We start from the raw sequence: 18,233 nt of genomic DNA, 5'->3' as shown, positions 1-18,233 counted from the left end.
TAAAGAACCATGAGAAGAAGTTTTCAAGCTTAACTCCAACAATCAAATTTCCCAATGTTGATAAAAGAATTCAAGTCAGATTATAATTGTTTTCTAACACATTCAAATCCTTATGATGAATGTAAAATCTACAAAATTAATAAATAATTAGCTAATAAATTTATTATTAAAAAAGAAATTAGGAAAAAATTTATAGTTTAATGAGATAAAGCTAATTAAAATAAGAATTTTGACACTAATTTTAAAGAATTTGGCCCAAGATTGGGCCGAACCGAGTCCCCCTATATATGAAGAGCATCAGCTCTTCTCCATCCCAAAACAATGAAGAATGCTGAAGCTTGCAAGAGGAGAAGGAAAGAATCTCCATACCTTAACACCAAATTCAAATTCAAATATCTTTCAATCTGGAGCTCCGATCACCGCACCGCTTACGCCCTTAGGACTAGCGCAACAAGCTCTACAAAATCCGGTAACTAATTTGGTATGGAAAGCCACTTTTTCAGTTTTTGATTCTCTCCCCTAATTTTGAAATTTATTGAGCTTAGTATTGAGAAATTGTGTAATTTTGGTGTTTAGGATCGAATTAGCTTCGTGGACTTGCCGGGTCTTGTCCCAATTTCCCATTGGTAAGGTGAAAAATCTTTAACCATTGTAAAATTGTGTATATAGAAAATCCTATATTGATTTAGTGGTGTTTATATGATTTTAGATTGAATTATATATATTGGTGGCAAATTCATGGAGAGCTTGAGTTTTGGACTTGGTAACTGAATTTTCTGTTTAGAGAGGTTTAGAGCCTTGGGTTTTGTGAAACGGTGGTCAATTGTGTCATTCTGGGTTTTACGAGGATCAGCCAAGGTATGGTTTTAGTTTCTCGTATATAATATATAATGTTTCATGAAAACTTAGCCTAGACGACCTAGGATAAGTTGAATTATGAATTTGGAACTTGATTGGTAGTTTAGTTAATGATGTGTGTTGCATGATGAGGCATGATAGATTGAATGATATATGATGTGAATGTAGTTGGTTTGGTAAGTTAGATTGATGAATAATGATATTGATTGTGATGGAGAAGGATATTGTATGTGGGTATGTGAATGTTGATGATTGTGTTGGTATAATTTGATAATTTGGAATTGAGACTGTTTAAATTGAGGTATGATTGGTGGTGGTAGTGTGTTGAGCTATGATATGGTATGTTTTGGTGCTGGGTAGGGCTTTGAAAATATGGTTAATGATTATGAATTTGTGAAAGTAGAGGTTTGGTAAACCTTGTGAAAATCTGATTTCTGGCCAAAATTTGGCGAGCCATAACTCAGCTTCTAGACCCCTAAACTTTTTCAAACTTATTTCATATGAAAATTGGGTTCGTGAAGTTTAAACCGTTCAAAGAACGGATGAAAAATATTTTAAAATAGGAGAGTTATGCGCGTTGGACGTTTGGTGCGTAAAACTAAAATTCTGCAGCACTTAGCCAAATTTGCCACTTGCAGAATTCGCGTACGCAACCACCTACACACGACACGGCCATTCCCTTTGAGTTTGGTGTCTCGTGTACGTGAGCAAGTGTCTGCGTATGCGAGTAAGGCAAAATGTACCTCGAGTACGCGAACCATGTGACGTGTACGTGGAACCCCTTGTTTTCAACAAGTGAATTTTATATTTTAAAACCTAATTTTGAACCTCTAAACCTCTATTTTTACTCTTTTAGCCCTTAATCTTTAGTGGTATGGTTAGTAATGAGATGAAGCTAGGAAGGGATGGTATTTTGAAGGTGAAGTAAGCTTGGAAAATGATGAATTATGTATAGAAAGTGCAAAAATATGATGTATATGTGATATTATGGCCCTAAAGAATGATTATGAATGAATATCGTAATTGAAGCCTGACTGAGATTGTTGATGATGAGTATGTTGAGTTTTCTCTCTGTTGTATGGTGTGTCAGGCACTATATAGCGAGAGCATGGCGGGTGCTATATCCCAAGAGTGTGGGAGCACCTTATCCTGGGAAGTGTGTCAGGAACTATATCCCATGAGTGTGACGGGCACTATATCTCGAGAGCGTGGCAGGCGCTTGATGCACCACTATTTGGTGGTGCATTCTATGCTGAATTTAGGGGATTTTATCACCCTTTTCTCACACTTATTAACTAAAATAGCATGGTTTTGTATATTCTCCCTAATTTGTGCTTAAGAGTGAAAACATACTTTTTAGACCCTTAATTGGTTAAATTTAATTCACCTTTGATTCCACTAGATGCCTTGTTGTGTGTGTTAGTGATTTCAGGTTGAGAAAGCTAGGAATGGATCAAAGGAATGAAGAGAAAAGCATGCAAAGTGGAGAAATCATCGAAAAATAAGGATTTGGGATGCATTCATCGACGCGCACGCGCAGCAGATGTGCACGCATGGAATTGAAGTCGCATGGCGATGCGAACGCGTACCTGACGCGTACGCGTGGAAAGGAAAAATGCCAAGCGACGCTGATAAACCACTATTTTATGGTTTATCTTGTGCTCAATTGAGTGGTTTTTATCAACTCTTTACCCACTTATTCATACTATTTGCATGGTTTTACATTTGCCTTCCTAATTATGTGCTTTGATTGAAAACATGCTTCTTTGTCCTTAAGTTTCCTATGTTTAAATCCTCTCTTATTACCATTAGATGCTTTGATATGTGTGTTAAGTGATTTCAGAGATTACAGGGCAAGAATGGCTCAGAGGATGGAAAGGAAGCATGAAAAAGTGGAAGGAATACAAGAAGTTGGAGAAATTGCTAAGCTGTCCAGTCTGACCTCTTCGCACTCAAACGGCTATAACTTTAGCTATCGAGGTCCAAACGATGCGGTTCTAGTTGCGTTGGAAAGATAACGTCCGGGGCTTCGATTTGACATATAATATGCCATAGTTTCTCTGATGCTAGGCGATGCGAACGCGTGATCCACGCAGATGCGTCGCAGTGACAAAAATCAAACGTGGCAGATTTCATCTCTAGCAAGTTCTGGGCTGTTTTTGACCCAGTTTGTGGCCCAGAAAACACAGATTAGAGGCTATAAATTGGAGGAATACATCCATTCAAAAAGAAGCTTTCACAATTCAGAATTTTAGGAGTAGATGTAATTTTTAGAGAGAGATGTTCTCTCCTCTCTCTTAGGATTAGGATTTAGAATTTCTCTTAGTTTTAGGAGTGGCTCTCAATCCCAAGTTCTTTATTTTTATTTATTTTCCCAATTTAATTTATGAACTCTTCCATGTTACATATAATTTTCTTAATTAATGTTATTTGAGGTATTTCAGATTTAAGATTGCTTTGCTCTGTTTTAGATTGCTTTCAATTTAATTTAGATATTTTTTTCTCCCTTTTGGCTTTGGTCAAGTGATTGGTAATACTTGAGTTATCAAACTCAGCAAGTGATTGAAATTGGCAGATTCTGCTTGAGCTAGGATTGCTCTAAGGCTAGTCTCTCCACAGTAGTTGACTAGGACTTGAGAATCAAGCCAATCAGTCCACTCAACCTTCCTTTGCTTAGTAAAGGTTGACCAAGTGGGATTAAAACCCAGTTCTCTTCACACCTGATAAGGATAATTAGGATAGGACCTCCAATTTCTCATACCTTGCCAAGAGTTTATTTTACAGTTATTTATTTATTTTATTCTTCTTATGCAACATACTGCTTCCTTACTTTCTAAAACCCCTCCCTTACTTTCTAAAACCCCTAATTTACAATCTTCATAACCAATAATAAGAACATACCTCCCTGCAATTCCTTGAGAAGACGACCCGAGGTTTAAATACTCGGTTATCAAAATTAATGGGGTTTGTTACTTGTGACAACCAAAATGTTTGTATGAAAGGACTTTTGAAGGTTTAGAAACTATACTTGCAACGAGGATTTATCCGCAAATTTTTAGACCACGCAAAAGTTCCTCTCATCAAAATGGCACCGTTGCCGGGAATTTGTAAATGTGTGCCTTATTATTGGTTATTGTAAATTTAAAAAAAAATCAATTTTCAATTTTCAATTTAAAAAAAAAATTCAATTCTCAAAATTTAAAATTCAAATTTAAAAAAAAAATTTCAAATTTTAATCTTCAAATTCAATTTTAAAAATTCAAAATTCAAATTTTAATTTTCAAATTCAAAAATTTGAATTTAAAATTTGCTTTTATTTTTGTTTTTAAATTTTTATTAACTAACTATGAGTTCTCACTCCTCTCGCTTCAAGTTTGATTCCAATAATGAGAACAGGCATCAAGTTTGGAAGAATTAAAGATGGGAGGAGCCACAAGGATTTGATCAACCCTCATGGCAACAACCACCTCCAATAGACTATCAACAACCACCACCATATGCCTATGAATCCTCTCTTCAACATAACTTTGGACCACCAAACTCACAAGCCCTTTTCCGCCATTCACCTCCATATGACCCCAACCCATACCCCCCATACCAACCACCTTATGAGCCATATGAACCTTATATAGAACCACCCCAATTCCAACCCAATTACTCACAAGAACCACCACTTCAATATTCACCATCTCCATATCCATCAATCCAAGAGCACTATGATCCTGTTTATGAAAGCCGAGTGCATCAAGAGACAAAGGATCGTTTCAAGGAAACAGTGGATCGATTTCAGGCAACCATTCATCAATTGGAGCAAGCAATAAATCAATTAGCTTCCCGACGTTCGGACACTCAAGGAACCCCCATGGCTTCATGTGGACAATCTAATGACGAATGTAGCATGAATGAGACATTAGAAACTCCGGTGGACAGTACGAAACATGACTTTGTACTGGAACAAATGGCGGAAGCAGTAATTATCAAGGAAGAAGAATCGGTTGAAGACTTAGGAGATGCAGAACCTCCATGGGAAAGTCCAATCATAGAACCCCCTTCCAAGATGTTTGAAATTGATGCTGAGGAGGGTGTACAACCTCCAAGGCATATCACAGTTGAAGACTTGGAAGAGGTTGATCAAGAGATGGAGATTCAAGAAGAAGAAGCACAACCTCCCATGTCCTTGGAAAGCAAAGAGAAGATTGAATTGGAAGAAAGCTACCAAGAGGAAGAGGTTGAAATTGAAGAAGCTTGCAAAGAGGTGGTAATTATCAGAGAAAAGCACAAGGGAGTGGAGCTTGCAATTTCATTAAAAATACCTCCCCCTAAGTTGCCATCATCCTTCACAACATTCAAGTGGGTAAAATTCATATCCCTTAGCTTTCTAATTCCACTTGAATATGGGCTACTGGAGACGGATGGTCAACTTGGAGCTCTTTGTAATATTAAGAGTAAGAGGAAGATGGCCAGTGGTAAAGATTGTCCTACAAGGTTCATTATGGTTGGAAGCTTTAAGTTTAAACGCAAAGGTTGGTATAGAGCTCAATTGAATGGGTCTAGGAAGTTGTTTGGCCGCTTTAGTGAGAATTCAGATTGTTTGCCACCCGGACGGAATCATGATGATCAACAAGAAGACGGGTGCAAAAGCAAGATTTGGGACCCCAGAATTCATTCCAACAATCAACACTCTTGGGGCCTTGTCACTTACTTTAACCTGCTTGAAGGCTTTCTGTGCCTAGTTTGGGATCCCGGAGGCCATTGGAATTACAAACATTGGTGGAGATTCCTGGATGAATACAAGCATAAGCCACCATAACAGGGAGCTCACCAAATGTCCAACTTAAGGACTTTAACTAAAAGTGCTAGGTGGGAGACAACCCACCGTGGTATGATCGTTCCTTTTTCATTTTTATTTAGTTTTATTTATTTTCAAGTTTTATTTTATTTTATTGAACCTGGAGTTTTGCATCACATTCATATTAACACTGCATTCTGCATTTTCTTTTCAGCTTAAAAAAAAATTTATGTGACGCGACCGCCTCATTGACGCGTCCGCGTCGCAAGTGTGGGAGAGAATAATAAAATGAACAGAGAGTCATGCGAGAGCGTGGCTGGAGGCGTGCCAATGGCACAAATCGTCCCACGCGACCGCGCCGCTGACGCGACCGCGTCATATGGGAATAATGGCCTCCCACGCAACCGCGTGTCCCACGCAACCGCGTGTCCCACGCGGCCGCGTGACCAGGATTTCGACGTAATAATGGTGCACAGCCGAAAGTTGTGCTAGAGTGGTGCTGGACTAGCGCTGGACGCGTAGTCCATCTCACGCGACCGCGTGCCCCACATGGCCGCGTCACATCCTACTAAGTAGCCACTCGCGCGATCGCATGCCCCATGCGATCGCATCACCCAATATTTGGCAATTAATGATTTTTGAACAGAGAGTTGTGCGAGCGCGAGGCTGTCCTCGCGCCAGTAGCACAAAACGTGTCACGCGACCGCGTGACCAACGCGACCGCGTCGATTAACTTAAAAGCGCAAGTCACGCGACCGCGTGCCCCACGCGTCCGCGTCGCTTGCGCCGCACAGCTCAACCTAAATTGCCAAAATATCTTATCTTTCTCTTCCCCAAATCCTATATTCTCTTTTCCCTCCTTATTTCTTCCTTACTTCTTCTTCCCTTCTTTCCCTTCTCATTCTTCTTATTTTTCTTTTTATTTTATTTTAATTTATTTACATACTTTCATTCATTGCATTATTTTCATTGGTGTTAGAAATTTATTTGGGTCATTATTTCTATATTTTACTTGTGGATTATTAGAGAAATTATTTGACAATTATATATTACTTTTTAAAGGATTGCTTGAATGTTCAATTTAATACTTTCAATAGCTTATTTACCATGCATGCTATGTGTTTGTGAAAACACCCGTATGGCATTGTGCAATGTTTTTCAGTATCTTTTATCCTACTACTCTGAATGCTTGCTTTTCACAAAACCCTTTTTCATATCATATTCATTCATTATAATTGTCATTACAAACATGTTGTTATTTTGAAAGACTTGGTAATCTAACTTGGACATTGAATGCTTGATCTATGCTACTCATGCCTTTGCCTGCATGCCAATAAACACCTTGCATTCAATTGTTATCATATGCACTAGCTATTTTCCATTGATGACTTTTCACATGTACTCATGAGCGTGTGTTAACGTCATTTTTCTTTATTGTGCAATTATTACCACCTTTCCCGCTCTCTTCCTTGCTCTAACCCTTAGCTTTAAAAGTCACTTTCTTTTTTCCTTTTCAAGATGGCCACCAAGAAGGGTAAAGAGAAAGCTACTCCCAAATCACCGGCAAGGAAAGGAACAAAAAGAGCCCCAGTTGAAGCAACCCGTCCACTTGTATATCTTAGCATGCACCGAGGACGGTGCAATCTTTAAGTGTGGGGAGGTCGATACCGATCTCCATGGGTTAGTTATTTCCTGACTCAACACCAAATTTTTTATTTTATTTGTTGGTTCATTATTACATTTGCATGTTTGATTGCATATTTATTTGATTTTGTGCATATTTTACCACTTGGTTGAAGTAATATTTTCTTTTTCAAGAAACCTTTTAGAGCATTTCACTAATTTGAATAAAAATTTAATGTTACACTTGTTTGAAGAGATATTATTTTGGAACATGGTTTAGAGCTCGAACACACAAAACCTGTGAGATTTTTGAGCTTATTTGAATTGGTTGCATTTTACCAATCAATATTTTATTTTATTTTATTTTTTTTAGTGTGTGTTTTTCTCTCAAAAATTATGATCTTTGTCTTGCTTAATTCTATATTTCCATGGTTTGATGTATGCATGCATTTACATGATTGAGGCCTTTGTTTCACTAAGCTTACATACCCATATGGCCTTACCTTTCATTATCCTTTGCAAACCAATTTGAGCCTATTTTACCCCTTTGTTCTTTACTTTAGCACATCATTAACTCTAAGTGAAAAATAATAATGTCCTTAATTTGAATCCTTGGTTAGCTTAGACTAGTGAAAGTGCTCATGAATTAAGTGTGGGGAAAAGTGGATTTGGAAACAATTGGTTTAAGAGTTGGGTATTATATGTCTTTATGAAAATGTGAAAGAAATATTTAGAACATGATTCATGCATTCAATATCTTAATCATATGCGTTGAAAAAAATAAAAAAATTATAAATATATATAAAAAAAAGAGCAATTAAGCAAAAAGGGGACAAAATGCCCCAAAGTAAATGGTGAAAGCAATGCATATGTACTGTACTTGAAATTAGAATGCATGAATATGTGGAAAACATGGTTAATGGATAGTTAGATGTGGTATTATGATTACATGGATTGTCTAAAATTAGGTAAAAAGTTTAAGTTAATTAAGGATTCAGATTTTAGTCCACTTGACCAAATACAATCCTACCTTGACCCTAACCCCATTACAACCCTTAAAAGACCTCTTGATATGTGTATCTGTGCATTAAATTTATATTGATTGTTAGATGAAGAGCAAGCCTTAGAAAGCAAGGTTAGTGGAGAATTGAGAGAATTGAACCTAAAACACTTGAGTGATTAGAGTGTATACACTACCAGTGAGGGTTTGATGCTCAATTCCTTGTTCCCTGCTTTCATGAGCTATTTTCTTCTTACAAGTCTATTTGTACTTCATTTTCATGATTTGAATTAGTGAAATCCAGTTCATATTTCTTCTTGAAGGATTTGTTTACTTTTAACTAAGTAGGTAGAATCATTTTGCATGTAGTTGCATTCATATAGATAGGTTGCATTTCATACTTTCTTACATTCCTCTTCATCTTTATAGCTTCTCTCGAGCTTAGCATGAGGACATGCTATTGTTTAAGTGTGGGGAGGTTGATAAACCACTATTTTATGGTTTATCTTGTGCTCAATTGAGTGGTTTTTATCAACTCTTTACCCACTTATTCATACTATTTGCATGGTTTTACATTTGCCTTCCTAATTATGTGCTTTGATTGAAAACATGCTTCTTTGGCCTTAAGTTTCCTATGTTTAAATCCTCTCTTATTACCATTAGATGCCTTGATATGTGTGTTAAGTGATTTCAGAGATTACAGGGTAAGAATGGCTCAGAGGATGGAAAGGAAGCATGCAAAAGTGGAAGGAATACAAGAAGTTGGAGAAATTGCTAAGCTGTCCAGCCTGACCTCTTCGCACTCAAATGGCTATAACTTTCGCTACAAAGGTCCAAATGACGCGGTTCCAATTGCGTTGGAAAGATAACGTCCGAGGCTTCGATTTGATATATAATATGCCATAGTTTCTCTGATGCTAGCGACGCGAACGCGTGATCCACACGGACACGCCACAGTGACGAAAATCAAACGGGGCAGATTTCATCTCCAGCGAGTTCTGGGCTGTTTCTGACCCAGTTTGCGGCCCAGAAAACACAGATTAGAGGCTATAAAGTGGGAGAATGCATCCATTCAAAAAGAAGCTTTCACAATTCACAATTTTAGGAGTAGATGTAGTTTTTAGAGAGAGAGGTTCTCTCCTCTCTCTTAGGATTAGGATTTAAGATTTCTCTTAGTTTTAGGAGTGGCTCTCAATCCCATGTTCTTTATTTTTATTTATTTTCCCAATTTAATTTATGAACTCTTCCATGTTACATATAATTTTCTTAGTTAATGTTATTTGAGGTATTTCAGATTTAAGATTGCTTTGCTCTGTTTAAGATTGCTTTCAATTTAATTTAGATATTTTTTTCTCCCTTTTGGCTTTGGTCAAGTGATTGGTAATACTTGAGTTATCAAACTCAGCAAGTGATTGGAATTGGCAGATTCTGCTTGAGCTAGGATTGCTCTAAGGCTAGTCTCTCTACAGGAGTTGACTAGGACTTGAGAATCAAGCCAATCAGTCCACTCAACCTTCCTTTGCTTAGTAAAGGTTGACCAAGTGGGATTAAAACCCAGTTCTCTTCACACCTGATAAGGATAACTAGGATAGGACCTCCAATTTCTCATACCTTGCCAAGAGTTTATTTCATAGTTATTTATTTATTTTATTCTTCTTATGAAACATACTGCTCCCTTACTTTCTAAAACCCCTCCCTTACTTTCTAAAACCCCTAATTTACAATCTTCATAACCAATAATAAGAACATACCTCCGTGCAATTCCTTGAGAAGACGACCCGAGGTTTAAATACTCGGTTATCAATTTTAAAGGGGTTTGTTACTTGTGACAACCAAAACGTTTGTACGAAGGGATTTCTGTTGGTTTAGAAACTATACTTGCAACGAGGATTTATCCGCAAATTTTTAGACCAGGCAAAAGTTCCTCTCATCAGACGCGTATGCGTGACCCACGCGTACGCGTCAATGTTCACACGTGACTTCATTAAAGTGAAAATGCTGAGGGGGGATTTCTGAGCTTCCCAGGCAGAAATCCAACTCATCTCTGAGCCTATTAGATGCAGAAATCAAGAGGAGTCAAAGGGGGTGGGAGAACACATAGTTTAGTTTACATCATGTTTTAGTTAGTTTCTAGAGAGAGAAGCTCTCTCTTCTCTCTAGAATTAGGTTAGAGGTAGATTAGGATTTCTTAGATCTAGGTTTAATTCATGCTTTGATTTACTTTTCCTCTTCAATTCCTTGCTTTTCTACCTTTTCTTTCTTAGTTTAGCATTTCAATTCTTGTAATTCTTTACTTTTATGTTGATGCACTCTTATTTCTTCTATTTTCCTTTAATGCAATTCATGTTTGATTTTCTTTATTGTTGATTTGCTTTATTGTTCTTAATTTCCTTGCAATTGGTAGTGTAGATCTACTTTTCTTGCAATTTGATTTTACTTTCCTTTTATACCTTTCAAGTGTTTGAAAAAATGCTTGGGAGGATGTTAGAGTAGATTTTTCTCCTCTTGGCTTGGTTTGAGTAACTGGAGACTCTTGAGTTATCAAACTCTTTTGTTGATTGATAATTGAAAGTTGCTAGTTGATTTGAATTCTACTAACTCTAGTCTTTCCTTAGGAGTTGACTACGACTTGAGGAATCAAATTGATTATTTCTACTTGACTTTCCTTCATAGTTAGAGGTTGACTAAGTGGAGCAATGGACAATTGATGTCACAATTGAGAATGATAATGGGGATAGGACTTCTAGTTCTCATTCCTTGCTAAGAGCTTTCTTAGCTATTAGTTTACTTTCTTGCCATTTACTTTTCATGTCTCTTATCCAAAATCCCAAAAATATACAACTCATAACCAATAGTAAGAACACTTCCCTGCAATTCCTTTGAGAGACGACCCGAGGTTTGAATACTTCGGTTATTTTTATTGGGATTTGTACTTGTAACAAACAATTTTTCGTATGAAAGGATTATTTGTTGGTTTAGAAACTATACTTGCAACGAGAATATATTGAGGAATTCTAAAACGTCAAAAATCCATTCATCAAAATGGCGCCGTTGCCAGGGAATTGCAAATCTGCGCTTGTTATTGGTTATTGTATATATGTGAATAATGTGAATATGTTTGCCTTTTGTCTCTTTGTTAGTTTTTGCTAGTTTTAGGATTTAGTTTTCTTTGTTTCTTATTTGATTTTATTTTCATTTGCTTTTGCTATCATGAATTCTCACCCTTTTGGATATGAGTTTGGTTCAAATTATGTTGTAGGAAGTGGAGATTATAATGAGAATGTGCATCAAGGATGGAACAATCAAAGGTAGGAGGAGCCTCAAGCTTATGCTCAACCTTTTTGGCAACAACCTCCTCCGGCCCTTTATAGGTATAATTCCACTCCTTATGCATATCAACCTAATGGATGTGGTGCTCTCTATTGTACTTGTCAACAAGTCCCACCATATGCCTATGAACCTCATCCTCAACATAGCCCTCAACCATACTCACAAGCCCCTTTCTACCAAACACCTCCCTATGACCCTCATCTATCATATAACCAATCACCCTTACCTCATCCTTGTGACCATTATGTTAGGAAATCCATAGAGCCACCATAATTTTATCACAATTACTCCCAAGAACCATCTCAATACACATCACCTCCATACCCTTACCAAGAAGAACCACCTTCCTATTATGAACCCTTCCTCCAAAATAATGAACCCTCCTATCCACCACAAGCCCCAATGGATGATTCTCTCACTTTGCTACTTCAAGGACAAAGGGAAATGCAAAGGGAGGTACTAGAATCCACGGCCGCCTTGATCGAGATGGTAAATCGATTAGCCTTCCAATGCTTGAACACTCAAGGTACTCCCATGGCCACATGTGGAAAATCAAATGAAGAGAATAGTATGAAGGAGAGATTGGAAACTCCGGTAGAGAATAAGGAGTGGGATTTCGTATTGGAATAATTGGAGGAAGCTATAATTGTTGAAGAAGAGGAAGAACTGGTTAAAGATTTAGGAGATGTTGAAAGTCCATGGGAATGTAGAATCATGGAACCTCCCTCCAAGAAGCTTGAATTTGATGTTGAGGATGGTGTATAACCTCCGAAGCAAATCATATATGGAGACTTTGAAGAGATTTATCAAGAGATAGATTCAATCATTGGTGAACTCTTATCTACTATTGAATCCTCTCCCATTGTACTTGAAATGGAGATTAAAGAAGAAGAAGCACAACCTTCCATGCCCTTGGTAAGCAATGAAGAAGAAATTGAGTTAGAAGGAAGCTACCAAGAGGAAGAGGTTGAAATTGAAGAAGCTTGCTTAGAGGTGGAGGTAATCAAGGAAGAACACAAGGGAGTAGAGTTTGCAAGCTCATTAGATATACCTTTCCCCAAGCCAATACCATCCATTCCTTCATTCAAGTGGGTAAATCTTTCATCTCTAAGCTTAATTAGCCCATTTGAATATGCTTTGCTTGAGACGGATGGGTAACTTAGAGCTCTTTGTGGCTTTAAGAGCAAAAGGGAGATGGTTAGTGGTTGGCAATGCAAATCAAAGTTCATGATAGTTACATGCTCAAGGCTTAATTGCAAGGGTTGGTGTAGAAATAGATTGCTTGGGTCTAGAAGGATGTTTGGTCGCTTATGTGAGAATTCCAAGGTCATGCCACCCGGATGGACTAATGATGATCAATTTGAAGACCGGTGTCAAAACAAAGTGTGGGATCCCGGATCGCACAAGGAAGATCAATTTTGGGAGCTCATGGTTTGTAAAGAACTCCATCAAACCTTGAAGGCATTAATTTTGAAGAATGGAGCTCGTTGGAGACTCAAGCATTGGTGGATGTTCAAGGATGGCTTCAAGCACAAACAACCTTGATGAGGAGCTCCCCATAAGTCCAACTTAAGGAAAATAAACAAAAGTGCTAGGTGGGAGACACCCCACCATGGTAACATCTTTTCATTTTTCTCTTTTGTACATAGTGGTAGAATTAGTTTAATTTCATGTTTTGTTTGGTTTGTTGAGTTTATTTGGTGGTCTAGTATGTTAAATAAGGTTTTATGGTGTTTTGGTAGCTGTTTGGAGGTTTAAAATGCTTGGTTTGGTGCAAGAACTTGGAAACATTTTGAAAAACAGAGCACCAATCCACACGTACACGTGCCCCACGTGTACACGTGAACAAAGTTTTTTCGACCATCCACGCGCACGCGTCACCCATGCGTACGCGTGGATGCAAAAATTCCACCTCCCAACCAAATTCCAGAGAGTTGCGCCTGCACTGTGCGCGTTTTTTGCCTTTAGCACAAACCTACCCACGCGTACGCATCCGTCACGCGTACGCGTCGCTCTCTGAATAAGCCAACCCACGCGTATGCGTGACACATGCGTACGCGTCACTTCCATTTCACCATCACCACGTGTACGCATCGCCGCACGCGCACGCGTGGCTGCCCTTCTTTCACACACTTCTTTTCTCATCTTCTTTCCATTTCTTTCCTTCTTCTCTCTTCTCCTTTCTTCTTCCCTTCTCTTACCCATCATCCAACACTGCCAAACACCATTTATAACCATCCCTTTTAGATAGTTAGTTATTTAGTTAGTTTAATTTTCATCAATTTTCTAGTTTTTCATAATAAGTATTGGATTGTTAATCTTGTTCACAGTTTATTGCTACTAATTATTGATGCGATGTTAGTTTAACATCATTGTTGTTAATTGTCAATGTTGGATTCTCTTGTTGAGGTTACAATCCATTACTTGGTTTTGAATTCTTCACGCTTAACCTTTGTGAATACCAAGTGAATGACATTGCCTTCAAGCATTCTAATTCTTTTGTATTGCATGATTTGGCCACCATGTGATTTGAACTCTTTCCTTTGATTAGGCAATTTCTTGATGGATGTTGTGCATTTATCTTAATGCATTGAGTTTCTTGATCATATGCATCCATATGTTTTTGGCTTGAGTGCTTTCATGCTTCTTTATTTCTTGTTTGGTTGTTTTAACCTACGAGTTTAGAGAATCTCAAGCACGTTAGGATGAGTGAAGTGCATGTTCCTTTTTGGTAACTGTGACATAATTCTTTTTATGCTAGTGTATTCGAGACCGCATGTATCTTAGAACCCACACACCCAGTCTCCATTAAAGTCACACATTGGGTCACTCACTTCATTCTAGTGATTATTACCTCATCCCATCAATTTATGCTTCCTTGCTTTTGCATTGACTTTTCTTACTATCCTACCTTCTATTTTCAGGATGAGTCATTATAAGCTAAAATGAAAGCGGAAGAAAGAACACACAGCAACCGGTTGATCCACCAGCTAAAGGTGGCAACTCGGCAAGTCGCCGTACCCCCTTGCTCATCTTTGAATGCACCGAGGACGGTGCAAACTTTTATGTGTGGGGAGGTCATCCGACCAGTCGACATTTTTGGGTGACAAATTTCTAATCCCAACACTTTTGCATTTAATTTTTAGGTCTTTTAGGATTTTTAGTTGAATTTTCTTATTTTGCATATATATACTTAATAAGCTTAGGCAAAATAATAAAATCTTTCAAGAAATCTATCTATAAGGCATTCCAATTGATTTGAGTAAAAATTTTTCATTGAACTTGCTCGAATTATATATTGTAGAACATGTTTTGAGCTAAGAACATAAGCTTGTGAAATTTGAGCCTAATTGTGTGGTTACATCTTATAACCACTTATTTTCCTTCTTGTGTGATTATTCTCTTCCTATCAAGATCCTTGATTTGTTCGATTCTTTATGTCCATTATTCCATGTAGACATGCATTTATATGATTGAGGCCATCATTTTATTTAGCCCACATACCTAAATAGCCTACCCTTCATCAACCATTGTTAGCCAACTTTGAGCCTATGATAAACCCCTTTGTTCTAATATTAGCACATTACAAGCCTTTAAGCGAAAAACAATAATAGTCCTTATTTGGATCTTTGATTAGCATAGGCTAGTGTGTGCATGTCATTCAAGTGTGGGGAAACTTGGGACATTGGTTGAGGTAAACGGGTGTTTATAATTTTCATTGAAGATCTTGGGAATTGGGTACATCTTCATGCATTAAATATGAAGACATATGCATTGATGCTCTTATATATGTTTGTAGTTTGAAAAGAAAGAAAAGAAAAACAAAAATATATACAAAAGAAAAAAAAGAAAAAAAAAGAGAAAAAAAGAGAAAAGAAAAAGAAGAAAGAAAAAGAAAAAGAAAAAATAAAGAAATAAAAAGGGGACAAAATGCCCCAAAGTAGGGTTAAACAATAATCGATGCATATGAGAAATGATAAAGAAAAGAAAATGCATGAAGGTGTGGATAAAGACAAAAACGATAAAGGGGAACAGGTAGTGTTCATACCATGGGTCGAGCTAGGCGAGCTGAGTTGGATGAAGACAAAAACGACCAACCTCTTAAAGGTTGGTCGACACTGACCTCTTCCCAAAGAGTTTAGCCGAATTGCTATAAGGGCCCAAGAAGGCCCAAAGCAGAGGATCACAGCCCACCTAAAGGCGCTGGCCAAAGATAAGGGGACTCACCCACAAAAGATAAGATAAGATAACTAACTTATCTTAAGGGAGGTCACCGCACACTACTATAAATACACTGGAGCACCCAGGCATAACTCATACTCTGATTCTACTTAAAAACCTACTCAAAGCCCACGCTAACGTAAGCATCAGAGTCTCTTGCAGGTACCACCCCCCTCCGGTGATCAAGGATCAGCAACATCTCAAGGATCAGCAAGTCGGACGTAATAGCACCGACCAGCACAGAAGATCTCGTCCGAGATCGACCTTCAGTTTTAGGTAACCCTCGGAACATTGGCGCCGTTGCCGGGGAACTTGAAAGTCATCCCATCATCATGGAGGATAATTGGTGCACGAAATTTTGATTCACAATTCTGCACAACTAACCAGCAAGTGCACTGGGTCGTCCAAGTAATACCTTACGTGAGTAAGGGTCGATCCCACGGAGATTGTCGGCTTGAAGCAAGCTATGGCTATTTTGTAAATCTTAGTCAGGAGATTAATGATGAGAGTGATTGTATTTATGAAAAATAAACAACATGAAATAAAGAGTACTTGTGATTCAGTGATGGAGAACAGGTTGAGATTTTGAAGATGCTTTGTCTTCTGAATCTCTGCTTTCTTACTGTCTTCTTCTTCACGCACGCAAGGCTCCTTCCATGGCAAGCTGTATGTTGGTGGATCACCTTTGTCAATGGCTACCATCCGTCCTCTCAGTGAAAATGGTCCAAATGCGCTGTCACCGCATGGCTAATCATCTGTCAGTTCTCACTCATGTTGGAATAGGATCCATTGATCCTTTTGCGTCTGTCACTACGCCCAGCACTCACGAGTTTGAAGCTCGTCACAGTCATCCCTTTCCAGATCCTACTCGGAATACCACAAACAAGGTTTAGACTTTCCAGATCTCAAGAATGGCTGCTAATAATTCTAGCCTATACCACAAAGACTCTGATATAAATCAGGAGGCTAAGAGATATGCACTCAGTCTAAGGTAGAATGGAGGTGGTTGTCAGGCACGTGTTCATAGGTTGAGAATGGTGATGAGTGTCACGGATCATCACATTCATCAAGTTGAAGTGCGAGTGAATATCTTAGAAGAGAAACAAGCGTGATTGAATGGAAAACACAGCAGAGCTCCTCACTCCCAACCATGGGGTTCAGAGACTCATGCCATAGAAGATACAAATTCGAATGCAAATTGTCATCAGGTACCAAATGAATTACTAAAAGTCGTTTTTATAATAAACTAGTGACCTATGGTTACAGAAAATGAGTAAGCTAGAATAATTAGTGTAGAAATCCACTTCTGGGGCACACTTGGTGTGTGCTTGGGCTGAGCATTGAAGCTTTCACATGTAGAGACTTTTCTTGGAGTTAAACGCCACCTTTTGTGCCAGTTTGGGCGTTTAACTCCAGCTTTTATGCCAGTTCTGGCGTTTAACGCCAGAATAGGGTAGAAAATTGGCGTTTAAACGCCAGTTTGCATCATAAAAACTCGAACAAAGTATGGACTATTATATATTGCTGGAAAGCCCAAGGTGTCTACTTTCCAACGCAATTCAAAGCGCGCCAATTGGGCTTTTGTAGCTCGAGAAAATCCATCTCGAGTGCAGGAGGGTCAGAATCCAACAACATCTGCAGTCCTTTTTCAGCCTCTGAATCAGATTTTTGCTCAGGTCCCTCAATTTCAGCTAGAAAATACCTGAAATCACAGAAAAACACACAAACTCATAGTAAAGTCCAGAAATGTGATTTTTGAATAAAAACTAGTAAAAACATAATAAAAACTAACTAAAATATACTAAAAACATACTAAAAACAATGCCAAAAAGCGTATAAATTATCCGCTCATCACAACACCAAACTTAAATTGTTGCTTGTCCCCAAGCAACTGAAAACAAAATAAGATAAAAAGAAGAGAATATACTATAAATCCCATAATATCAATGAAGCTTAGTTCAAATTAGATGAGCGGGGGCTAGTAGCTTTTTGCTTCTGAATAGTTTTGGCATCTCGCTTTTTCCTTTGAAGTTCAGAATGATTGGCATCTATAGGACCTCAGAATTCAGATAATGTTATTGATTCTCCTAGTACAGTATATTGATTCTTGAACACAGTTACTTTATGAGTCTTGGTCGTGGCCCTAAGCACTTTGTTTTCCAGTATTACCACCGGATACATAAATGCCACAGACACACAACTGGGTGAACCTTTTTAGATTGTGACTCAGCTTTGCTAGAGTCCCCAATTAGAGGTGTCCAGGGTTCTTAAGCACACTCATTTGGCTTTGGATCACGACTTTAACCGCTCAGTCTCAAGCTTTTCACTTGACACCTTCACGCCACAAGCACATGGTTAGGGACAGCTTGGTTTAGCCGCTTAAGCCAGGATTTTATTCCTGTGGGCCCTCCT

The sequence above is a fragment of the Arachis hypogaea genome, chromosome 14, assembly GCF_003086295.3.
Source record: "Arachis hypogaea cultivar Tifrunner chromosome 14, arahy.Tifrunner.gnm2.J5K5, whole genome shotgun sequence".
NCBI lineage: Eukaryota > Viridiplantae > Streptophyta > Magnoliopsida > Fabales > Fabaceae > Arachis > Arachis hypogaea.
This window is presented reverse-complemented; position numbering follows the sequence as displayed.